General features: G+C 38.3%; 1 long non-coding RNA gene across 2 annotated transcripts in view; it reads left to right on the forward strand.

Moving 5' to 3' along the window:
* Positions 1 to 19,511: 19,511 nt before the first annotated feature.
* LOC135207154 (uncharacterized) overlaps positions 19,512 to 27,775 on the forward strand; it is a 31,224-nt gene continuing 22,960 nt past the window's right edge. The window contains exon 1 of one of the 2 annotated variants that reach the window (XR_010312902.1): positions 19,512 to 20,486. This is a non-coding gene — a long non-coding RNA (uncharacterized LOC135207154). The remainder of the gene's footprint in view (positions 20,487 to 27,775) is intronic. The other variant, XR_010312907.1, reaches the window with a different exon arrangement.

The following is a 27,775-nucleotide window of genomic DNA, read 5'->3' on the forward strand; positions in this document are numbered from 1 at the left end:
CACCAGTAAAATTAAGTTCCTCCGTACATTCTGTACATAGATGCACATATGAATTTATTTTACCTAACTGATTCTTATCGTTATCTTTAGAGAGTTTAGTTTTTATCAGCCTCCCGATGTAGGCCTTGGAGATTAGGCCAGATTTCATACTGTGGTAGACTTTATACTCTGAACTGTGAGACAGGGCATTAGGCTTCTCTCCTAAGCTGTGATAAATAATTCTTAAACGTTACAATGACCAAAGCCATCAAAAGTAACTTACTCTTTTATATAAGCGTTTTATCTTGTTTTTAGTATAGTTTTATTTTCTTGTCAAACGGCGTTCTTTTCTTACAACTTTTGAAATGTATACCTACGCTTTAGCAAAATGTAGTATACTGAATAGTTACTTAATGGCCGGTTAGACGGATATTTCCCCCCACCCCCAACTTCATTCCATTTCCCGTCTAAAGTCAAGGATGAAAAAGATAAATGCAAATTCACAACGAGAGAGATATTTGATAGACCTACTCGATGCCCATTTTGTTAGGTCTCGATCAGGTGGGAGTCTGCAATATTAGATTAACCTGTAACTGATATCATATTTTTCAATTGTTGTGTTAAGTGCACATATCATGCGTATCTGTTCTCGATAAAGCAACCGAACTATTATTATGTGAAGGCCTTTATCATTGTCAAATCAATCAGTGTGGTACTAAATAAATGCCAACAATGTAACAAGGGAGTCTTGTCTCTCTTACTGTGTTTACTTAATTTATTTTTCAATTCTTGAATGCTGAATTGATCATAAACCCGCCTTACTTACCTGGACAAAAGCGTCTTAATCTACGAAATTCAACTTCATAAGGAAGCTTCATGAAAAAAGGATAAACAGCCACTTCTACATATAGTTGCAAAATATTATATAAATAATACCAGGTGACTGCCTCTGACACATTTCTCTTGCAAATTTTTTTTTTTTTAAATTAAGTAGGTTATTTACCATCACAACAACCAGGGTTCCTAGTTAAAGAGGTAGTGTTTCTCACCGCATAAATTATGAGACCAAGTGAGAGGAATTTTTTTTTTTAATGAAAACTTGTCTTAGTGTTGATTTGAAATATCATGATTGTATTGGGCTTATATTCGATTCAACCCAAAAGGTTTTCTGTGTAGAATTATAGATATGAATGTTACAACTGGTGTATACATCTTTTATCGATGCTTATTCTTGATTACTTTCAGTTAAGGTTTCCGCTTTTCCTCAGTCACTTGTTGGAAAAGCTTCCACGTGTTAAACTTTGTGGCTGAAGAACTGGCAGGACGAACAAAGGTTAAAACTGAAATTCCTGCTGCACACTATTAGGAAGTGAGTCTATGGTGTAGTGTATTCTTCGATATTCGGAAGTTTATGAAATTAATAACGAAAAGCCTAACCAGTAGACAGCTTTACTATAGATTCTGAACATATGTGTCGGTTCTTAATCCAATAGGGCGAAGAGAAGGTCACAAAGAGAGGTTTGTATTATTTTTTATCGTTCCTGGCCATGTAACTGATAAATTTGCTTAAAGCTGAGGGCTCTTTTCGAGTTACGACGAAGTGAGTCGTGTATTGTTTACAAATCTCTGATAGTGGCTATAATGGTAATACCATATGTTAATCAACCTGCTCTTATAAGTGTTGTAAATATACTTTACTGATAAGTATTAAGTACTCAAATCAGGAGCTATTACCTAACGGAAATACGCAGCGCATATGAGCAAGAGAGATGAAATAGAGTGGAATTAAGATGCCTGTAAGCTGAAATATGCATGCAGCACATAGCCTTACGTAAAATTAGTATATAATCTCTCCAGCCCCCTAGGGACCCCGTACACTGAACGATTGTCGTTAACGACACACACTATTCAGACCGTATGAACGATCTCCGCACCGATTTCAGTCTGAACAAAGATTTTGCCTCGGGAAAACATATAAGTCGCAAGCCAGCAACCTGGTCGTAACAGATTCCCGCTGATATCGTTTAGACCACGAAACCCAGCCCACTAATGCATTCAGACAAGCCCACGCACAATGTTTTTGCGAACGATACGCAATCGTTCTTCTCATGTTTAAGAATGGGGTAACCATCACCAACAATCCTTCCTTCAGGAATCGAACCAGTCTCCCAAGGAATATTTCCCCGCAGGGGGTTAGTGCCGTCAGTGCACCTCATGAGGTGCAATGTAGGCATTACTTAAGGTTCTTTGCAGCGTCCCTTCGGCCCCTAGCTGTAACTACTTTAATTCCTTTGACTGTACCTCCGTTCATATTCTCTTTCTTCCATCTTACTGTCCACCCTCTCCTAACAATTGCTTCATAGTGCAACTGCTTTGAGGTTTTCCTCCTTATACAGATTTCAAACCTTTTACTATCAATTTCCGTTTCAGTGCTGAGTGGCCTTAGTTACCCCAGTGCTTGGCTTAATGCCAAATATTTGTATAAAATATAAGAGTATTAAAGGTGGATTCGTTCAGATTTTTCAGGCCGTGATTCTTATTGTGAAATAATCTGTTCATAGCAAGAGGTCACTTCAATCACCTTTTTAAAGCAGGATGGTCTATAAACTTCTTGCGCAGAAAAAGGAAATTGACAGATACGTATACATGAATGCCATGAAACCAAATTAACTGAAGGTAGACCGTTTATTTATCCGTCTCACATGTCTACTGTAGCTATGCATAAAATTTCGAATAAATCTAGACTCGGGGACAAATTGCAGGAAAAGGTAATTCTGTGGCCAAAATTATCATTCTTACCTACCAGGCTTGGAATATTTTTATAGGAATGGTCTGTCTAATATATGCATTATCCTAAAGAGTTTAGCTCCACAGGAAAATTATAGTTCTAATATTTGTTTGTAGATTCCCCAAGTACTAAGATTTTCTTTATTATATAGATATATATATATATATCTATATATATATATATATATATATAATATCATATTATATATACATCGAGCTACAATGTCCTTTAATATCTAATTCGCTCTACCTCGGAATTAATATATTTTTGTTAGGAAACAATAAGAGTCTGTCTAGAAATAGCTAGGGAAAACTTAGTTAGGAGGTACTTTATATGATAAAAACAGGGGTTGTATATCTTTGGGAATCTGGGCAAGTTAAACACCTCTGCTATAAAAATTTCTTATAATTGGGATAAACACAGTTTACACACTTTACACTACACTTGGAACAGAGTGAGAAGGAACGCAGCCTTCCCGTATAAGGTCTGGTTCTTGACTACTTTACTCTGGCACTTCAAATGAAGTTTCGACCTAACTACTTCTTCTAGCTCCTCCTCAAATGTCCTTTAGGACACCTCCTACTTCATGAATGGCCTTCATTACTTCCGGTGCCACCTCTAGATTCGTCTGATTGGTTTCGTCCCTCGACGGTAACCACCCACTGAAGGAGTCAAAGTTCAACTTTTCTGGTGAGGTTAGCACCTTACTGTTTTTCCCAAACAAGTGCCAATGTTTGGTCTTGGTCTTGGTTTACGAAACTGCTATTCGTGCAGACTTATGCTGTACACATCTACTCCCTTTTTCTACCTTTACTTCTGGTAGATCCTTCATCACTCTACTTTCACTATATATATATTCTACCAGTGGTTTTCCTAACTAAGTTTTCCCTACTATGAGATTCAGGGCCTCTGTAACACGGTTTTTTCACAATAACTTTTTATCTATGCATTTCATAAATATAGCGCTTATTCAGAATACATATTATATCAACACATAAATTTTGAGTGTATTCTGCACTACGTAGGTTGAATAAATTTGGTACTTATAATGTAAAAGTGACCTTTTTTGAAGACGGGCCAACTTACTCAGAGAAAAGGTTTCGAACGCACTCGTTACGTAACTTATGACATCATTTCTTCCCTGTTTCTCGATGGATGATTGGCTATACGTAACGAAGGCTAAACCTCTGGCAACAATGACATACAAATTTAAATACAAGCAAAGCAGTACACCTTTATGAACTCTGGAACCTCCCCACTGATAATTGTCATAATGAACAAACCAACAAAATATGTTAATAAATACAAAACACTTCGATTATTAGTCTAACTCCCAAAATAAGTTTCCAAAGAAATTACAGTCTACTTTATAGGTCACAATCAGATTGACAAGATGTAGGGAATAGTTGGTAATTACCAAAAACTTAGTAGACAAGCTTGATTTGATAACTGTTATATCCTATGTCAAGCAATTTTATTTATTGGCTATCTACCTATTTACTGAAAAAAATAGCCGGTACCGTATATTGGCTTTAAACCTTCACCAATAATTATCGTCAGAATGGTGACTTCATGAGGCTTCACCCACTTTCGCCTCGTTATAATTCAGGATAACACTGAGGGCTACCATGGGCATTGTTGGATTAGAAAATTTAACTTCTGGCTATAAAAACTAATTTCTCGAGTAGTTGTAAGAAGTGCTAAATGATCCTCAAGGATCCCAGCAGTTGGTCTAAACGTTTAATTCATGTATATTACTGCTAAACTGTTGCGGCACTACTGCTACAGTAGTATTACTACGCTAGCACTGATACCCATCCACACTATGTATCGTTCCGCCATTCATAAAGTCTTTGGGTTTCAGAGCCGATGGCATTTCTGTCTGGTGGATGGGCGGGGCAACATTTAGTCAAGAGGTGTTTGTTTACTTTGCTTACGTAATGAATGTTTTTCGACTCTTGGCTCGTAATCATTGGCCATGGCGTCGGCTAGTTCATTTTTACTCTATAAAAATCAAAACCATCGGGTTTAGGTTATTGATAATGCTGACAAAATTTGTGTGTGGTTGTAAAATATACATATGTCAACTTTCAGCTACATCCGATGCTTTGATAAGGAGCAAAGTCCAAAAAACCGTGTTACAGAGACCCTGAATCTCATAGTAGCTATTTCTAGACAGACTCTTATTGTTTCCTAACAACACTCGGCCACCTACTGGCAGTGACCTCAATGCCTAAAATTATAAAAATGATCATACATAATAAACCAAAAAATGGTTATATATTATATATACAATAATGCTAGTATATTAGTTACTTGAAGGCAAATTTTTCAGTAAAGACTTAATGTGTTGAGTTTGTTAACAACTAACACTCTGACAATACATATGAAAGCAACTATGGTGAGTGCTAACAAAACAATATTTATCATGGACATGATAAATATTGTTTTGTTAGCACTCACCATAAATTTACATATGGAAAATTGATTAGCTGCTTCAAGTTTGTCAAATGACTCTAACTCAAGTTTGGATAATTTGAAATTCTTGACATTATCAAAATCATTGATATGGCTAGATAATTTTAAGGTATAAGAAGCAAAAATGGTAGGCTTGTAGTACAAATAATTCAAAATAACTACTTCACAAGATGTCACAAAGGATTTTATGTTGTTAAATATTATCTGAGATTGATTATTCCTACAAGTGACCTTAGCTGTTACTTGATTCTGTGAAAACACTACCATTTCATCATACAAAATTTGAGCTTTGAAATCAGGACTGTAAGGGATATACTCACAGTTATTCTCACCATTCCTGTCATTAATCAAATCATCAATGCAATACAACTTGTTAAGTGGCTGATAAAAACCCTGTATATTACAAACAAACTCATTAGTTTCCAGCATGATACAATCATCAAAATCTTTTTCACTTAGTTTCACCAACAGAAGTGAATTTTGTTGCAATGCAAAATGTACTATGCCTTGGTTCAAAACAATTGACTTGTTGTTTACTAGCATTGGGAAAGGGTAAATGGAAATTAAGTTATTAACTTCATTATTGTTGAAGGGTATCACCAACACAATGTGATCAGAAACCCGCTTTACACTAATCAAGCAATAGTAAGTAAGAACATCTTGCACCACGTTTGAAGTGATGATCTAACATACATTTTTCAATTACAAGGTGCAACTCACTAGGACTGATGAGGTATGGTGATAAAATGTTTTTAGCGGCTAACATTACTGCATTTAGCAGTTCCTTATGATTCAACAAAAAGGTTTCTGTTTCAAATAATAACTTAGTTACATACTGTGACTTGTTTAAGTCATTTATCTCTGTAGTAATATTCTGAGCCATATTGTTTACAAAGTCCTTTAGTTTAACAATCAAATCCTGGTTCTTGTTAGTTGCATCAATGACCTTAGTCATGATGGTACCTCTTTCCGCGGCCCATAACTCTAATTTTTCTATTCTAGCCCTATCTTTATCTACATCACCATCAGTAGCTACACCAAACAAAGTGTTTAAGGCTGTGCCTATAAACGGTAATAATGATCTTTTGTTAATCCTCTTGGGTAACACTTGACTAATATCTTCCCTAAGCTTAGATAAAATAGAATTGTTCTGGTTATTAGACATGAGACCTTCAATGTTATCCATTAAACTATTAAGCTCTTGTTGCTGTTCTTCTATGGTTGTAATATTGATGGTTACAACCGCTATGTCGTGTATCATCTTCACATGACCATGTTCTTTTAGGATTGCTCCCTTCTTGATTTGCAAGAGGGAGATGCAGATATCGCTCACCATGAGCCATAGTGTAATCCATTTCCTGCAAATATATTCTAAGCAGTAAACCTTATACAACAATGTTATTGACCTGTTGCACTTAGTCCTATCTTTTCCTTAAATTGTATCTCGGAGTCACTAATGCTGATGAAGTATGGGAATCATTTACGTTACTGTTTTCCTTACTACTTGACTCCTTTAAATCTTTAAAATTCTTTAAATGTTCTTCTGACCAAATGTCGGAATGTACTATTTTAATATGGTTCCAATGTGCAACAGTTTCACTTAAAGTTGATTCATGCATTAGCTTAAACTTATTTAACTTTAATCTTTCTATTACTCTATATGGACCTTGAAATTTAGGACTTGCTTTAACATTAGGTCCTTCAACTTTGTGATTAAGCACATATACTTGTTGACCTATTTTTAATTCTGGGACTGTTGATTGCTTATTGTAATACTTACTAGACTTTTGATGTAACTCCTTCAATCGAGCCCTTGTGCCTTTTACGGTCTCGAAAGTCCGTCTTGTTTTCCATGCAACGTAGTCTTCGTAATTATAAGTATGTCTTGGTGGGGATGCTTCGTCTAATAAGGTATTGGGCATTCTTTTCTGATAACCATATAACAGAAAGTGTGGGGTTTCCCCAACAGATTCATTTACAGTGTTATTAATAGTGAACTGTACGTCTTCTAGCATTAAGTCTCAATCTTCAGTCTGTGGAGTTACTAAAGTTTTCAGTACATCCTTTATCTTACGATTTGTTCTCTCTACTGCTCCATTAGAGCTTGGTTTATAAGCTGTAATCTGACACTTGTTAATTTCATAAAACTCACACAATTTCTTCAAAATGTCACTAGTAAATTCTCCTGCATTATCAGATAATAATGTTTGAGGGCATGAATGTCTAGTAATTATTCTAGATTTCAGAGCTTCTGCTACAGTAGTTGCTTCTCTGTTTCTGACTGGAATGATCTCAACATATCTAGTCAAATAATCTATGAAAACTAAAATCTGACGATTACCTCTAGTTGTGTTTGGAAATGGACCTACAAAATCCATTGAAACTACTTGAAAAGGAGTTAATTCTGATGGATATTTCTCAAGAGGGGCTTTTACATTAACGTTACCCTTGTGTACGTTACAGATATGACAATTTTCAACAAATCTTTTAGCTTCTTCATTGCAATTCGGCCAAAAATAGTTTCTAGTGACTGTTCTACATGTTTTCTTTATTCCAGGATGTCCTGACAACTTGTAAGAGTGTGTTAGTTCTAATACTTCTTTGGTTAGTGTGTTAGGTACATACAATCGTGAACAAGCATTCGGTTCATCTGATGTTTTATATAGAATTCCATTAATTAACTGAAATTCAGACTGATCATCCTCATTTTGCATTAATTTACCCACTATTTTTCTAATGTTAGCATCTTTTTGCTGTTCGATCTGAACTCTTTCTAAATCTAGATCTATGATCTGACAACTAAAACAGAAAGTATTAGTTGTGACTTGTTTCTCGTTTTCTTCTTGTGACCTTGACAAAGCATCTGCAATAGTGTTATATCTTTCTGGGATATATCTAAATTCTGGGGCAAATTCTAATACACTTATGAACCATCTGTTAAACTTCATATTATTTGTGAATGCTCTTTTCTTAAATAGATCACAAATAGGTTTGTGATCTGTAAGCACATTGACTTTATGTCCTAGCAATATATGCCTAAACTTACGTAATCCCCAATAAAGAGCTAAGCACTCTCGTTCGGTAGTGCTATAATTTCTTTCTGCAGCATTCAAAACTCTACTTGCATAATATACTGCTCTCATTCTGGTTTTTCCTTGTTGCATTAAAACTGCACCTACACCTATACTAGAAGCATCGCAGGCTAAGTAAAATTCTTTTGAGAAATCTGGATACACTAAAATTGGATTTCTTGTCATCATTTCCTTGAGTGTTTGGAAAGCTCTTTCATGTTCTGGCTTCCATTCATAAATTACATCCTTCTTTGTTAAATCTGTTTATGGTTTGGCTATAGTGGCAAATCCCTTAAGAAAAGGGCGATAGTAGCCAACCATCCCCAAGAATCTTCTTAAGGCTTTCAAGTTACTTGGGGCTGGATATGCTACAATTGCCTTTATTTTCCCTTCCTGCATACGCAGTCCATTCTCACTGATGACATGTCCTAAATATTCTAATGATTTCATCATGAATTGACATTTCTTAATCTTTATCTTTAATCCTGCGCTCTTTAGTCTTTCTAACACTGTTTCTAATGTCTTAAAGTGACTATCCAAGTCCTTACTAGAAATGACCACATCATCTAAGTATACTGAAACATCCTCTATGTCTCCTAAGATTTGGAGTATTAATCGAGTAAATGTTAGTGGGGCTGATGTAAGACCAAAGGGCATGACTTCAAACTGTAAATGTTCCTTATGAGTACTAAAAGCTGTCAAGGGCTTGGATTCTTCGTCTAAAGGTACTTGCCAATATCCACTAAGCAAGTCTAATGACGTAAATATCTTTGCTCCACCTAATTGAGCTAACATATCATTTATAACTGGCATTGGCATCCTATCTGGAATGGTGTGTGAATTTAATTTCCGATAATCTATTACCATTCTCCAAGTGCCATCTTTCTTTGGAACTAATAAGAGAGGTGAATTATATGGTGATTTAGAAGGTACTATTACACCATCTTGTTTCATTTCTTCAATTAACTGATCTACGATCGGCCGTTGACTGACTGGTAGCTTATAGTTAGGGATATAAAATGGTTTAGTTCCATCTTGTATTAAAATCTTATGTTGCAAAGTATCTGTTCTGCCTAACTTATCTCCTTCTAAGGCAATGACATCTCTATACTTTTCCAATATTTGTAATAGTTTAACTCTATTCTGAGGAAAGTCTGTATTATTTACTTCTTTATTTAGAATTGAACTCGGTTCTGTGTTAGAGAAGAATGCTTTTTCACTTAGTGTTAGTAAAGGATTATTCACTACAATTCCTGTACAAAATTCTATACCAGGTCTTAGTATTAGTCTTTTGTCTGAAAAATTCTGGACGTATGTCTCAGTTATTACCTTTCACGTGAACTAGAGAATTGTCCGTCCTAACAAAGTCAGGTAAGTTTTAATTAGTTAGCATTACGTCTTTTTCATGCAAGTCTTCGTCTGCTTTAGCCCTAAGACAAACTTTGGTTAGACATTGCGGGTACAAAACTACTTCTCTATTAAGTACAAATGTGACAGTATGGTCATCTGCAGTACTGATTAAACATATTTCTTCGTCATCTCGTATCTCTGAGAAATAACAGACATCTGTTTCATCCGAATTTTCATCCAGTAGTATTGTTGAGTTTAATTCACCCTTATTTATTGTTCCTAATAACAGGACTTCATTGATATATTTTTCTTCTTTATTTTCATCCATTATAAGATATGTACAATCAATTTCTGATTCATCTTCATACATTTGTTCGCATGCATTAATATGTTCCGCGGCAATAAATTGTTCAGCTGCGTAAATTTGTTCAGAGTCAAAGCTCTGTTCAGAAGTCTGAGTATCAAGGCTTGCATTGTTAATATTATTTATTTGTGCACAATCTATCATAGAATCCTTCCTGGCTAAGGACATTTCTTGTAAGTTATTATTTCTACCACTTATTCCACTAATATCTGTGCTAGCATTATTATCTATCTGAGTTCCTTGGATGTTCGCTTCTCTAGAAGATGTCGTCTCAGATAAATTGATCAGATTTATGCAAGACTTTCCTTCTTCTAGCTGAAAACAAACATTTTCTCTATTTCTGCGTGGTAAATTTATTTTATTTTCTCCACAATCTAACATTATTCTACATCTCCGCATAGCCTTATATGAAAACAGCGCTTGCGTAGGATAAAACCTTTCTTCTAATACTACAAATACTTCCTTAAAAGTTTTGTCTAAAATCTCTATGTCCAGTGTGACATTGCCTAGCGCCTTTATTTGTTTCCCGGCTATTCCTTTTATAATTCTACCAGGACCTTGTATTTCTATATCTGCAAAGCCTAAATGTTTTGTTAATGTTTGTTTATCTATTATATTTACTGTACTGCTTGTATCTAAAAGGATTGAGCATGGTTTATTATTAATTCTGGTTTGGATGATAGGTAAATCTTCTTGGCATATCTCTTTATCCTTTACTGAAAATACTATCTCCTTATTTACTTCAAAAGGAAACTTGAAATTATCTTCCTGACCTACCGTAACTATTTCATTCTCATTTTCTACTGGTAAGGAAGCTTCCTCGTGTATTACCCTCTTCTGTAATTGTCACTGAGTCTGATTATTATTTTGGGGTGTATTACTTTGGGCATTATGGTTAGTATTGGTATTTCTGAACCAACAATTTTGTGTTAGGTGACCTGTCCTATTACAATGAAAACAATACCTTGGTCGCCTACAATTCTGAGTTGTGTGGTTGGAATAATAATAATAATAATAATAATAATATGCTTTATTTCGGCTCGGGGCCATATACATTGAATATACAAAATACAGACAGTAGCATACACAATCTAGATACATGTGATATGATAAAATAGAAAAAGAAAATGAATAATCGGCACTTATCCACAAGGTAGCTAGTAATCATCATACTGGTAATAACAGTAATAATATTGGTGAGAAAAAAAAAATATGCATTGAGAGTAATAACAGATGGTGCACATATTATATAACTCAAATTTCAACTAGAGACCTTAGGTGGTTACAGTAGTCAGGTCCAGAGGGCTTAATACATAAATTAAATGTAAATAAAACTTTAACTTGATAGTAATCACAGTAATAATGAAAAATTAAAATATCAGCAATAAATGTAAAAATGACAAAAACTGCAGATGACATCTTGCCAATACAGAGATTAAGTCCGTTAGGGGACAAAGGCCTCATTTTCCCATCTTTCCCACAATTTTGATTTTCTTCTTGCTTCACTCCTTAGGATGCTTTGTATGAGCGAGTTGCTGCTGTTTCTCACTCGGGTTACCAGACTGGACATTGTTCGCCTAACAATGATTTTTAAATTGTCCAGGTGGTTTTCTATGAACATCTGTGTGGCGGAGTGGTAGCGGGGAGTGTTTGAGAGGAATAACCACAATTTGCGCAATTTTGTTCCTGCTTGTTATTTTGTGTTCTATTATCTCCGGAGCTCTGACTGTGGTTTGGGCTGAATGAATTTGGATTATTATTGTTTGGATTTCCTCTATACTGTTGAGGCCTATTTTTACTATTCTTGTTTGCTTGGAAAAATTTCCCATTACTATATTTTGGATTATTCTTAGGATCTTGTTTTCCCTGTTGTCTATGCTTAATATTTCTAGATCTGTCTGGGACACTATCTTCCTTTCCCTGGAAATTATTTCTATTCCTATTAGGGTTTCCATTATTTACAAAACCTGTAAATTCTTTTGCCAGATTTAGTCCCTTTTTACACATTTCCTCTTCCATAAATCTTAAAGCTGCTAGACTATCCTGCTTAGGATCAGGATCTTGTTTCTTAAAGACTTGTTTTTCTTCTTCCCCGATAGCGTCATATACTATACCATGAACTATGTAATTCAAAATCTCTTGCATACTAACTAAATCCTTTTTGTCACGACTAAATGCATCAGGATCGCCAATAACTACGCCGGCTCTTTTCAAATCTGTGGTTAAGTTACGGATTGCGTTTTCGACGTCCGTATGTAAGTTTGCGATACTCTCCCCATCGTATTTCTGATGAAGGAAACGGGAGAGGTTATACCATTTATCCTTTTGATAAATGGGCTCCCATAATTCTAGACACACCTTCTTAAATTCAGCGAAGGTCGGAATCTCCTGAAACTTAGGGGACGTGAGAGTGCGATGTGCATCCCCCTTTTCGGAACTAACATAGAGTAACGCTTCATCTATTTTCTTGCGTTCATCGGTAATTCCACTAGCTGAAATTCGACTTTCAGTCTCTGTTATCCACTGAGATACTGTATATGCTTCTAACTTAATTTTGTCAGGATGACCCCTTTCTACCCTACCGCAAAAGCGTGTAGCCTGTGTTATTACGGCGGCCTGTGCCATTCTAGAGTACCTAGTTTGTACTTGCAATGGGTTAGGAATGTTATTATGATTAGTAACAGTCACACTAGTCGTGGGTCTATTTGCTACTGTCGAGCTCGGTATTCTGGTTGGACTTTCGCTATGCGATCGTTGTGGAAAATTATCCGTCTGAGTATTTAGTCTCGAGCGTCTGTCAGGAGTTGGAAGTAGGCTATAATGACTCAGATCGGGAGTTCTGCTTCTTTGTAACCTAGTAATAATTTCGTTAAAGTTTTTATGCATATCAGCAGCATTAGATTAGATACAATTTAAAAAATAGATGCATTGTTGTACTTACATTATCTTCATACTGAGTCTGTCTTCCTTATTGCGATTCCTAGATTTCCTATCTAACCTTATTTCCTAGTGTTTCCTTCCTTCAATCTGGAAAAACATTAACATTAGTGTATGCCGTTATTCCTTATTCACACCACTGCACTTTGTGAACTGAATGACTATCTTATTGTTCTAGATTTATCACAATCAATGAAGCAAAAAAAAAAAATTTTATCTTACAACTTTACGGCAAAGAAAAATTTTATCTCAAAACTACTTATGAATTATTTTATAAAAACATTTTTATATTATTGCAGTGTGAGAATTTTCTATTTTGATTTATTTTCAGACGTTATTTTATCAGGATACTTTAAACTTTTCTTCTTGTTGCTTGTTGCCGATCACTTCTGCGTCGTCGTCCGGCTCTGCCTCTGTTTCACTTGTGGTGGCGTTGTCCGCGCGCTGCCGTCGTTCACACCACGGTTGGAGTCCAGTGCGCCTTATCCATGGGGAAAAATCGTAGCGATGTATGGAGAAATGGGCGCTATCTCACGATTTATGATAGTTTAGCGCTCACAGGTTGATTGAAGAAATCCGTCGTCAGTCCTCGCTGCATTGTATTCAATCTTCTTTTATCCACCTTAATGCGTTTTTACGTATTCCTTTGTCGAGTTTATGGCTTAGGAATGCGGCTATCCTAGTTCAGTATTCTTCTTATGATTTCACTGTGTTTCGTCGCTCCGTTTCGTTCGCCCTTTCAGCAGAGTTGTTATGTCTACGCCATTCGGAGTTTCATTCTTTTTCGTTGCCCTTTTTCTTTTTCTTCGTTCTTCGAGTTATTGAACTCGGAATTTCTTCTTTTTAATTGTAAAGTTCGTGCCTGGTTTTCTTGTATGTTTCTGACGCTTAAGTGTTAGCGCTCTTTTATTGGCAGTTTTATATCTTCCACTCTGTTTAATTTTTCCACTGTGTGTGTGTGTGTGTGTTTTTATATTGGTGTTTTATGCACTTAGAATCCCACCGCTGCCACCACTTATGTTGTGCTTACTTATGTTGTGGTTAGTCTTTATTTTTAATTCTCTTCGTTATGTTGCGTGGCGTACTTACGGGTTCTTATTCTCTCACTTCTTCTTCTCTTCTCTCGTAGGAACATTTAGTTTATTTATTCTTCACTAAGTCTCTCAGGAGGTACTTTATATGATAAAAACTGGGGTTGTATATCTTTGGGAATCTGGGCAAGTTAAACACCTCTGCTATAAAAATTTCTTATAATTGGGATAAACACAGTTTACACACTTTACACTACACTTGGAACAGAGTGAGAAGGAACGCAGCCTTCCCGTATAAGGTCTGGTTCTTGACTACTTTACTCTGGCACTTCAAATGAAGTTTCGACCTAACTACTTCTTCTAGCTCCTCCTCAAATGTCCTTTAGGACACCTCCTACTTCTTCATGAATGGCCTTCATTACTTCCGGTGCCACCTCTAGATTCGTCTGATTGGTTTCGTCCCTCGACGGTAACCACCCACTGAAGGAGTCAAAGTTCAACTTTTCTGGTGAGGTTAGCACCTTACTGTTTTTCCCAAACAAGTGCCAATGTTTGGTCTTGGTTTACGAAACTGCTATTCGTGCAGACTTATGCTGTACACATCTACTCCCTTTTTCTACCTTTACTTCTGGTAGATCCTTCATCACTCTACTTTCACTATATATATATTCTACCAGTGGTTTTCCTAACTAAGTTTTCCCTAGCTATTTCTAGACAGACTCTTATTGTTTCCTAACATTTTCATATATGCTTAACCGAAGGGGAATTTTTTCTCGATAATAGACTTGCCTGGATCGGGACGTGAACCCAGGATCCTTTCAAATCCAGGAACGTCAGTGAAGCTTTTACCTACTACATTACCTGGATTTGAAAGGATCCTGGTTCGCGTCCCGATCCAGGCAAGTCTATTATCGAGAAAAAATTCCCCTTCGTTAAGCATATATGAAAATATATTAATTCCGAGGTAGAGCGAATTAGATATTAAAGGACATTGTAGCTCGATATATGTATATGAATCACAGAAAAGTGATATGACTTATATATATATATATATATATATATATATATATATATATATATATATTATATGTATATTATTCTATTTTAAACTAAATTCTTTCAGAATAGCTAACAAATCCATAAAGAAAATATAATTTAACGAAAATAAACACCTCTGGGGTATTTTAATGAAATAGAATAAGAATTTGATTTAGCATATTACAGTTTTCAGCATTTGAACTTCTAACTAGTTCATTAGTGCTTCGTCGCTGTAAGCTCCGCCTCCTTCTCCGCCCTGGAGTCGACTGAAGACAATTTTATGATAAAGGTCGTTTCATCTTTTGGTCCTGGAAGGATTAGAGGACGTCTTTGAAAGTTATATTTTGTTTCCACGGAGATAATTCTTTCTGCTTAAGTGTATTCAAGTGAGAATTGAACCAAATTTTTTGTTGTTGTTGTTGTGTGATAAAGGCTTACAATATAGGCAATGACAAACAAGTGGTGGTGAAAAACAAAGTACAAGTAGTGCTACACATGGTACTCCCCCTAGGGTAAAAGACTGTACCGACAAGCATTTAATAATGAATGGTTGAATGATCCAGGATTATTGGATTGGGTAAAAACTAATGTCGCTATGCAGAATATGTATGTGACTGTAAATTAAAAGTAGGCAACAAGAAGGCCCTCTTTCTTCATAAGGTATCAGTAAAGCATGCAAAAATGTGGAGTCAAAAAAGGCCAGTGTTAAAATGGACAGGTTTTCACTAAGCAAGTGCCAAAAAAGGAAGGCAATAGCAAGTTTGTAAAGGAAAGTTGCGTTCATCTGCATTTGTGACTGAACGTGGGATGCCATTTGCTCAGGCAGATCAATTTAGTGGAAAAAAAAAAAGTTTCCTGATTGTGAAGTGGCACAGAAAAAAAAAAAGTACCGAAGGCTTCATATGTCGTGCAAGAAGGATTGCCTATGGTGGAACCCAATCCATTGAAAATATTTGCAAAGAAAATCCATTTTCTCTCATTATTGATGAGAGTACAGATATATCTGTTGTTGTGAGATATTTTGATAAAAAATATTGTAAAGTTAAGGATGTCTTTCTTGATATAGTAGGTGTTGAAGATGCAAGTGCTCAAGCTCTTTACAAAGTAGTAAAAGAAATGTTTACTAAGAAGAATATACCAATGACAACCGTAATAGGATTTGCTTGTGACAACTGGTCAACTATGATGGGTGTGAATAATGGATGTTAAACTTATTTGAAGAAGAACTTCCCATCTGTATATATTCTTGGATGTATATGCTACTCCTTCGCATTATGTGTGAGTCATTCATATTACAAGTTGCCCTCATTCTTAGACATTTTCATTAGGGATATTTGTTGCTACTTTGCAAGAAGTAACAAACGACCGCATGGCACTTTCAGTTGATACAAGATGTTGTTAGCAGTCCAAAGCATCGAATGATTAAACGGTCTCAGACCTCGTGGCTTTTCCTTGGGCATGCCATCACCGTATATTGGAACACTGGGATGCTCTCCTGTTATTTTTTCATACAAAATCTAAGACAAGTAAATTTGACAATGCAAACCAAACATACAGTAACATGGCTAATAAGGGAACCAAACATATGCTGGCGTTCTCAATTATATTTTGGGAAAAAACATAAAATGAATATTCGGTGTCAGGCAGAACACTTTAGAGTTTAGACCAAAGTGGGGTCCAGGAGAAGGAAGGCCCTATAAGAGGTCCGCGACACAATGAGAAAATTAATTTTTCAACTTCAGAAAAAGATTGTGGCTGTCTTCACCAAATTTTCTTTGTATTGAATTTAAAGTCATAAAAAAATATTGAAAATATTTCGTATATTTACTTATACTTACTTTGTGCAGGAATATGCAAATACTACTGATTTGTACTCGGTATCCCGGTATGGTAATGATAACTTTTGATGGGCTAATTTCGGGAACCACTGCTTTAGACTACCTTGCACTCTACTTACAGCTCTTTATCCAACCTAATGTAATGGAGTAAAAAATGGTACCTCTGATAAGTCTTGAAAACAAATCGTTACACTTGAGAAACGATGATTATAAGCCTTGGGGGAAGATGTGATAGTTTACTGATTAAAGAACCACTGGGAAATAATGAGAGCATGTTCAGGCAAGATTTCAAGTGCTTTCAATAGTTCTGCATTCAGATAAGAAAGAGGTTTCCATTCAGTGAAAGTAATATATTATCCTTATTGAATAATTTGGAACTTAAAGTGGCTTTTTCTTCAAACAGGAATCTTAAATTCATCTCTACGCTTGCCATTCATTTCTCTACACTTGTAAAAGGAGAGGAATAAGATAAACTTCAAGAACAAAGGGGAGACCTTTTATATGCAAAAAAGTCTGAAACACTGAGGTCAGTCAATCTGCAACATCTTTTTGGTTTGAACTTTATCAGGTAAAGGGTGGACTTAATCAACCACATTTGTTTGTTTGTATGGTGCTTTTACGTTGCATGGAACCAGTGGTTATTCAGCAACGGGACCAACGGCTTTACGTGACTTCCGAATCGCGTCGAGAGTGAACTTCTATCACCAGAAATACACATCTCTCACTCCTCAACGGAATGGCAGATAATCGAACCCGCGACCACCGAGGTTAATGTGTGGTCCCATAATTAGCACTCCCGCATTCAACAGCTTCTGTTGAGAAGAGAGCATCTTTCCTCAAATGAGCTTAATTACAGATAAATAAATACATTACAAACCGATGCAGTGGCTAATTGCTTACTACATAGATAAACAAGGCATTACAAGAAAAGAAGTGTCTTGCTTTGAGTGAGAACCTTCCTAAGCGTTAATATATGAATTAAAAAAAGGCAGGATCAGACACAGATATGGATTATAGTATTCAAATAAAGCGAAAGCAAAATAATCTTATCCTATTGAAGAGGACGAAGTTGAAGATCTATAATTTCGATTATTCTGCGTGACATTGAGCAGGTATACAATCATAGCAGGCCTTCTCATACGATAAGTTTCATTACAGAATATTTATGTTTAATTACTTTATTATTAGAATTTTTATGAAATTCTTGTGAATTTTTGGTAGCCCATCTTGTGAAATTCCATTTTCCTCTGTGGCAACACTGCCGGCAGATGTAACCAAGTCGCCTGACGCTGACTATCGACGCCACCATAGTCACGATCCATAGATCATGGATTCTATCTGTAAAGTGTCAGTGTCCACTGTCCAGTGGACCAGTGAACCACTTGAGCTTCGATAGTATGTAACGGCCTTCCGATTGAGCGTTTATTTCTTCATTTATACAGTATTCAAGCTAAGTACTTAGTTTTAAGACACTGAAAAGCCAGTATGCCTCTTGCCAGGCTAGAAGTTAGGAAAAGATGGTTAGGCTAGGCTGTAATTGCCGGGCTGTTTTTCTTGTTTAACAGTGAACATTACCGTTAATCCAATAATAGGCTAGTAAACAATTTTGTTATTGAAACTTAGTATATAATGCACTTTTAAAATTGGTAGATTGTTTCAAGTTACCGAAATGGCAAATCATGGTAGCCTAACCTCTAACTTTAATGCTTGGGAAGCATGTGTTTGTGGTTCTCTTTTCGTGCCAGACTTACGAGGCTTAGGTACTGTTTACTCAATGCAATATTTCCATGGTAGTATTTTATAATTAAACTAGAGGGTTTTGTGATGTTGATAACGTTACAGGCGTTGAACAATGAGCACTTGTGGTATATTTTTTCGAAATGGATATAAGTACGGCAGCCGTACCCCGATCGTGGTAGATATTGGTACCGGAGTGAGTTGCGCATGTGCATGCGAACCCTGTTTACCGCCTGACTGTCCGCCTCAGGCATATCAGTGACAGGAAGAAAAATGGCGACGGCACGGCATGAACCGTGAAATAATACATTAGTTGTTGCCGAAAAAACAGATGTTTTCAGGCTCTAACGAGCTGAAAAAAACCATAGACATCTATGAAAACTCAAACTTTAAAAAATTGTATATACGTAGATTACGAACGATCGTATCGGCCCAGAAAAGAACTCCGAAGAGGAGATTCAAAGAGGATTATATATAAATGTGTATACACTACCATCGTAGTGTATACACATTTGGTGACTTTCTCGGCCCTTTATTGTGCCCGACATCGGCAGTTGCAAAGGGCCGCCTTTATACACTTTACAATATTCTTTTAATTCAATTCATTGGGTATTGCAGCTGTCGGAGAAGAATAGAAATTACCAGCCAGTGAAATGGCAAAATTAAACAAAATTTCAGCACTATTTCATTAAAAGTGTTTTGTTTACTTTATCACAGACAGTTTGTGCTCTGATGCGAATTTTGTTTTTGTTTGGAACTGCGTTGTGGTTCTGATGCGAAATTTTTCCCTGTTAAAATTGCATTGTGGGTAGTTAAATGTTATGTCTAGGAGTCACGTGACCTGGTGAAAATCTGACAGCTGTCAGCCATATTTGCTTGTCATTTGGTTGAAGTGTCTCGCAGAGTTAAGCTATGTCTCTGTGTTCGTCCTGTAATTTTGATTATTTTCGGTTTGTTCATGATTTTTATGAAAATGAAACACGGTGCATTGAATTTTTAAGAGAACATGGAGTGCTACCTGCAGCAGTACAGTGTTTAAAGTGTGGAAAGCCCTGTCAATTCAGAAATGATAAAAACGTTTGGTGCTGTACCGGTTATGTTTAAGACACTTTCACTAATATAGACAAAATGTTTTATTGCGTTTGTTACAACTGCAATCTTGAGTAAGATCAATAAACGTTACATATATACGCTAACATCGTTCAAATGAGTGCTGGGGAAGATGTTGGATCCTTGCCGGTCACGAATGGCACCTCAGTCAGTCGACGCCATAGTGGATTTAAAAACTACCTTGAAAACATATTTTATGAAGACCTCGCATGCCTATTTTAGTTCGTATCGCTTTCATATGTCACATTATGTTGATGAAACTTCAATCATTTGAATGGTATGCTTAAAGATGCAATTGTATTCTTGTTTCACCAATTAAATATAGTGAATAAGGCTGATCCACCCGATGACGATGAATCCACTGCAGTGTTTCCCCCTATATTATGCCATAGTTTCTCACTCTGGTCCCCCGAAGTTGTAGGCTTTTAGTAAGAGTTCAGTATTTGTACAAACGCAGACATCCTAATGAATTGAATGCCATATGTATGTTCAAAATGTACACTAAAACTTAAGGTATTATTTTACTTAAAACCAATGTGCAATTTGGATTTGAAAATATTTACCTGTGTATCAGTGTGTACTATGTACATTTCTGACATTGTTTTCATTAGCGAATGATTACTTTTAGAGGTAGTGGACCTCAACCTTACACCCTGTAAATACACTTGGAAATTTTGGCGTGGTGTGAAGGGGTGCGTCCCTTGGCACAAAGCATGTGAAATACGAGATCCGTAATCCCATTGATATTTATCAATTCAGATGAAGGTAAGTTCATGGATTGTTTTGAAACCTAACCTTGCGCTAGGGCAAGGGCCTGGTACCCTAGGTTAGGCGTGGTTGGTAGGTCATCTACTAACTAAATGAACATCAGAAATATTCAAAGCACATACTAAAGAGTAGAAAAATTATACAAGTCCAATATTATCCAAGTCCAAAAGGCAGTAGTGGTTCAAAGTAAAATATGACCATTAAATTTATATTTTCTACCCCAGAATACAATGATGATTTTAAGAACTTGAATATATTATGGACTTGGGTACAGATGAAATTAAAAATGCTGTATCAAGGAGTAGAATATATTCCAGTTGTAGAGAATTCAAATTCACCTCTGCCATAATTTTGGTATTTCTACAGAAGCAATCCGCGGTGGCTTAGACTATGGCAATTGACTGATTCCTATGTTATTTTAGTTACTGTACAAGATTTAAAAGTAATATCCATTCGGGCGGCTGTAACTAAGCAGTAATTGACCTTTGAAAGTTACATAATAGCCGCACCAAACTCAAAGGTATATTAAAGTTTAGTTCCAACCAAACGAAAAAAATATTCCTTACAACCCTTGTAAAGCAACTAAGATAACATAGAAAATGTCAATTGCCAAAGTCTAAGTCACCGAAGAACGGTCCTATAGGAAGGTACCAAGTATTCGTTACGGTGAAGGAAATGTAAACACAGCCGCCATGTTTAAATTCCCCAACCACCACGGAGCCATATGTTCACAAAGGTGGGAGGGGGGTAACGCACAGGTGGTGGGCGGAGTAAGGTGGAAGGTACGAGTTGTCTTAGCAGCACCCCACTGAATAGTAACATACCTTGACGCAACTTTCGGCGAAAGCCTAACACTCACTTTGGTAAAATTACAGTTTCAACCATTATGGGAAAACTGGAATAAAAATATATTTGTTGCATCAGAAATAATGTAGTTCCAACGGATTTAACATTTATTTTGACTGCAAACCATCCGATTTAGAGATTTACTATGTAATTGGAGTTAAAAAAAAAAAAAAGTTTTTCCAGAAAAAGGTAATGTCCAGGAGAAGGCCGCACCCGTTTTTCAAGTGTTAACGACGAAAAACGGCAAAAAAACGACCAGATTGGTGTTGCACATCGCATAGAAACATGAGGAAATGAATAAAAAAGAAACAGAGTTACTCTTACACACAAAATCTAAGAATAAACCTACTACTACTTCAATTATGGGGGATCCCAGTGGGAAACGGGGTTTTTGGGTGGGGGGAGGAGGAGAAAAGTGATTTTCGGGGCACTACCGAACCTAATACACCCACTTAACCGTTACCTAGGGCCCTGTAACCCCTACCTAGGCCTAGCGGGGGGGGTCTCCGCCCCCCGCGACCCCCCCTTAAGGCCACAGTGATTTTCGGGGCACTACCGAACCTAATACAACCACCTAACCTTACCTAGGGCCCTGTACCCCTACCTAGGCCTAGCGGGGGGGCTCCGCCCCCCTGCGCCCCCCCACCCCCCCTTAAGGCCACTACCTAACATCCATCAAACCAAATCCAAAGTGATGGTACTGCTGTATACATCGTTATACTACCACCATTATAATATACTCTATAAATTAATGAAGCTTACCTTAAACTGTTGGTTGATAAAAATGTGCTGCTGCTTTGAGGGAAAACGTGAAGCCGTTGCAAGGTTCCCTGACATGCAACTTAAAGTAGGAAGTGGCCAGGTACCCGACGACCATATTGCACTGCAAACAATCGGTAGGAAATCGAAGGTCTGTCAAAATTAATGCCAGAAGGGCCAGCCACTACCTCTGCCATAGGTACAGGAAGACAAAATGCCGTTTTTTGCTTCATTATTCGAGTATTCAGTCAAACAAGGATACCAGTGGACACTAGACAGGTAACTTTATTACTCCGCTGAAATGCTAGTGAAACTTAGTTTTCGACTCAAGTCATTCGTAATTGGTTATGAAACCCATGACGTCATAACGATGTCACACCTCTCAGCCAATAATGAGTAACTGGAACTGCTTTTGTTTGCGTAAGAAAGTAAGTTAGAGGGCTCATTAAAAGTAAACATTACCGTAGAGGAAACACCTCTCCCGACTTAGGAAAAATTCGAGGTAAAAACTTAATCTTTTTTTTCTCTGTAAGTATGCATTAGCGACAATAATGTATTGAGAAGAAGTTTTTGTTATCACGTGCTTTACTCGGGAAAAATATCAATATAATAGATTTCCCATAATGGTTGAAACTGTAATAATACCCTCACTTTCCTAAAACATAATAATTAAGAATAATGTTTGGAGCTTACCTTAAAGGGGTGGAGGGTACAAAGCAGCAGCTGCCTTTAAGAATGCGTGGAGGCGGGTCTTGGGTTCCTCAAAATGCAGCTTGAAATAAGCAACAGCCAAGTACCCGACGAAGTTATACATTCTCCTCCCGTATCTTGGAGTCGACTGCCGGAGTTCCCTCCACCTCCTTTCAATAGTATTAGTATGGGCACCGGTTTCTGGGTCCACAAAGTTCATCGAGTGGTTGACTGTCAAGTGGACATAACCTTCATCTCGCAGGCAGTCATAAGCCCTCCAACAGTCAGAAATAATAGTGGTACCCGGCACAATGTATTCTTTGATAACTGCAAGCAGAGTCCCACTCGTCCTGTCGGGTACGGGAACAACGGAAAACTCCCGGGTCTGCCTGCAGATACCACCGAATACCCACTGGCCTTCGATGAGGCGACCTACGTTGTATTTTCTTCTCCCAAACTTCGCCTCATCGATTTCAACAATTGTGCCGGGCCCACCTATTTGCTTCTTCTGTTGGAAGCACCAATTAACTATGACCTGAAATAAAATCAGTGTTATTGGAGGTAATGAAGTAGGGTAAATTTCATATAATACAAGGCAGGTTGTGTATGAGAGAGAGGGAGGGGGGGGAGAGCGGGGGAGAAGGAGGGGGTATGAATGGAAAATGGTGAGGGGATAAGCAAAATACTTACTTCCCGGGAGAAGCTGGCCCAATCATTAATTGTCGAGTCCGACAGTCCAAGTTCTGTTCTCGCAACCTTGTAAGAAAAAAAAATCACTCACATACAGGTATGCAAAGAACAGAACTGTCTCAACATCAAGGTGGGACCCAGAGAACCAAGTGCCCTTAAACAATGAAAAGTAGTAAGAACAGCGTTTTTTCGCTTTCTTACTATGTGGTCGATAAGACCGGTCACACCTAAAGGTAAACGTGGAGGGAAAAATACCAATTATAAACATGAAAATATGGAGTAGGTCATAAATGGTATAGGTTGTAATATAATATTGCCATGAATCTAGGGCCGGGTCATATCACGGTTACATGTAGAATCCAACAAACTATTCGTAAGGTATTTACCTAAAGCACTTTTTTAGCAGATCTAGGCGGCACTCATTCCCACAATGGGGGCAAAAAGACCTGCTTCCTCATGAGGCCGTGGTTCCTGGCATAAAACAGGACCAGCCGTTCATAATTACCTGAGTAATAGGCAGAAAAATCTTTGTAACTGAATGGGGGCAAAAGACCTGCTTTCTCAGGAGGCCGTGGTCCTGGCAAAAACCGATTAGTCGATCATAATTACCTGAGTAAAAGGCAGAAAAATCTTTGTAACTCATGTAACAATTGTTACATGAAGTTGGCAAAGAGTTCCTGGTGAGGGGCTGGGGCGAGCGTGAAGTAGATGCAGCAGTGGATGTCATGGCGGCAGATTCAACAGTGTTGGAGTTCTACAGTTAGGAGGTGGCAGGAGGCCAGACCGTAGAAAACAGGGTAGGAGAGGTGGGGTGGAGTAGTAAAAATGCTTTGATGCTATTGGTTGAGGCAGGGTGGGGCTGAGGTAAATGAACAAGCACTTAACAAGATAAGTTGGCAATGTTAAGGGTAATAAAAGTAAATGGGTAGTTAAGGAACTAAATGTAAATGTGGGATGGGTTCAAAATATGAATTAATACAAATACATAAATAAGGGGCCCAGGAGGGGTGGGATTTAAGTCCTGGGTGGTAAATGTGTAATAGGGCCTATAGTTGTTTTAATAAATACAAAAGACCAAATTAAACATAGGTTAGCATATAACAAAACTAATTTAAACTTGTAGGGATGTTGCCTGACCATGGGGTGGGGTTGGACCTGCTGTAAGCCCCCTTAAAGAACCAAACCAACCTAACATAACCTAACCTAGCAGGGGATGTAACCTACCTAGTAGGGAACTTAACCTAGTAGGCAATGTTGCCTGACCATGGGGGGCTTTGCCCCCAGTACCCCCCTTAAAGGCCTAACTTAACCTAGTAAGGAATGTAAACCTAACCTAGTAGGGAATATTGCCTGGACCAGGGGGCTTCGCCCCCCGTACCCCCCTTAAAGGCCTAACCTAACTAGTAAGGAATGTAACCTAACCTAACCTAACCTAGTAGGGAATATGCCTGAGCCAGGGGTGGGGCTTCGCCCCCCCCGTACCCCCCTTAAAGGCCTAACCTAACCTAGTAAGGAACGTAACCTAACCTAACCTAGTAGGGAATACTAGGCCTACGTAACCTAGTAAGGAATGTAACCTAACCAACCTAACCTAACCTAACCTAGTAGGGAATATTGCCTGACCAGGGGGGCTTCGCCCCCCCGTACCCCCCCTTAAAGGCCTAACCTAACCTAGTAACGAATGTAACCTAACCTAACCTAACCTAGTAGGGAACATTGCCTGACCAGGGGGGCTTCGGCCCCCCGTACCCCCCCTTAAAGGCCTAACCTAACCTAGTAAGGAACGTAACCTAACCTAACCTAGTAGGGAAATACTAGGCCTTAACGTAACCTAGTAAGGGAATGTAACCTAACTAACCTAACCTAGTAGGGAATATTGCCTGACCAGGGGGGCTTCGCTCCCCGTACCCCCCCTTAAAGGCCTAACGTAACCTAGTAAGGAATGTACCTAACCACCTAACCTAACCTACCTAACCTAGTAAGGAATGTAACCTAACCTAACCTAACCTAGTAGGGAATATTTGCCTGACCAGGGGGGCTTCGCCCCCCGTAACCCACCCCCCCTTAAAGGCCTAAACCAAACCTAGTAAGGAATGTAACCTAACCTAACCTAGTAGGGAAAATTGCCTGACCAGGGGGGCTTTGCCCCTGTACCCCCCCTTAAAGGCCTAACCTAACCTAGGAAGGAACGTAACCTAAAACCTAACCTAGTAGGGCAATACTAGCCTAAACGTAACCTAGTAAGGAATGTACCTAACCAACCTAACCTAACCTAACCTATAGGAATATTGCCTGACCAGGGGGGAACTTCGCCCACCCCCCCGTACCCCCCCTTAAAGGGCCTAACCTAACCTAGTAAGGAATGTAACCAAACCCAACCTAACCTAACCTAACTAGTAGGGAACATTGCCTGACCAGGGGGGCGACCCCCTTAAAGGCCTAACGTAAACCTAGTAAGAAATGTAACCTAACCAAACCAACCTAAACCTAACCTAACCATAGTAAGGAATGTAACCTAACCTAACCTAGTTAGGGGGATATTGCCCTGACCAGGGGGGCTTCGCCCCCACCCCCCGTAACTCCCCCTTAAAAGGCCAACCTAACTCGAAGAGAGTAAGGCAATGTCAACCTAACCTAAACCTAAGTAGGGAATCATTGGCCTGACCAGAGGGGGGCTTTGCCCCCCTGTACCCCCCCTTACAAAGGCCTAACCTAACCTTAGTAAGGAACGTAACCTAACCTAACCTACCTAGTATGGGAAATAACTAAGGCCTAACGTAACCTAGTAAGGAATGTAACCTACCCAACCTACCTAACCTAGTAGGGATATTGCCTGACCAGGTGGGGGGCTTCGCCCCCCAGTACCCCCTTAAGGGCCTCAACCGTAACCCCCCCTTAAGGGGCCTAGGAACGTAACCTAACCAAAAAAAAAAAAAAAAAAAGAAAAAAAAAAAAAAAGAAAAAAAAAAAAAAAAAAAAAAAAAAAAAAAAAAAAAAAAAAAAAAAAAAAAAGAAAAAGAGGAAGAAAAAAAAGAAAAAAAAAAAAAAAAAAAAAAAAAAAAAAAAAAAAAAAAAAAAAAAAACAACCACCTACCCTAACCTAACCTACCTAATGGAACTTGCCTGGAACCAGGGGGGCTTCGCCCCCCCCTAAACCCCCCTTAAAGGCCAACCTAACCTAGTAAGGGGGGAACGTTAACCTAACCCCCCTAACCCCCCCTGTAGGGAAATAATTAAAGGCCTAACCTAACCTAGTTAAGGAACGTAACCTAACCTAACCTAGTAGGGAAATACTAGGACTAAAATCCTAACCTAGTAAGGAATGGTAACCTACAACCTAAACCTAACCTAACCTAGTAGGGAAATATTGCCTGAAACCGGGGGCTTCCCCCCCGTCCCCCCCTTAAGGGCCGAACCTAACCTAGTAAGGAATGTTAACCTAACCAACCTAACCTAACCTAAACCTAGTAGGGAACAATTGCCCTTGAACCAGGGGGCTTTCGCACCCCCCTAACCCCCCTACAGGCCCTAACCTAACCGAGTAAGGAACGGGGGGGCAACACTTTAGCCCCCCCTAACCCTATAGTAATACCCCCCTTAAGGGCCTAACCGTAACCTAGTAAAGGAATGTAACCTAACCAACCTAACCCTAACCTAACCTAGTAGGGAATACATTGCCTTACCAGGGGGTCTTCGCCCCCCCTAACCCCCCTTAAAGCCTAACCTAACCTAGTAAGATGTAACCTACCACCCTCCTAACCTAACCTAGTAGGGAACATTGCCTGACCAGGGGGCTTCGCCCCCCGTACCCGCCCCTTAAAGCCTAACCTAACCTAGTAGGAATGTACCTAACCTAACTAACCTAGTAGGGAATATTGCCCTGACCATGGCGGCTTCATCCCCTGTACCCGCCCTTAAAGGCCTAACCTAACCTAGTAAGGAATGTAACCTAACCAACCTAACCTAGTAAGTAACCAAGTAGGAATGTAACCCCCCCCAACCCCCCCCCCCCCCCCGGTATCCACCCTTGAAGAACTAACCAACCTAGCCTAACCGGGTAACCCCCTTCAAGGAAGTAAAACCAGTAGGTAAACCAAACAATATAACAAACTAAAACCTAAGGGTATGTTGCCTAACCGGGGATGGGATTCGGCCCCCAGTAGGTAAAATGACATATAAACCTAACTTTGATGGGTGTGGAAGTGTTGTAAAATGTAAAAAGTAACCATACATAACTGCATAATAGTAAGGAAACTGGAAGGGAGGTGTAAATTGTAATGTCTGTAAAAGTGTATAATGGA

This window comes from Macrobrachium nipponense, chromosome 11 (assembly GCF_015104395.2).
Source record: "Macrobrachium nipponense isolate FS-2020 chromosome 11, ASM1510439v2, whole genome shotgun sequence".
Classification (NCBI taxonomy): domain Eukaryota; kingdom Metazoa; phylum Arthropoda; class Malacostraca; order Decapoda; family Palaemonidae; genus Macrobrachium; species Macrobrachium nipponense.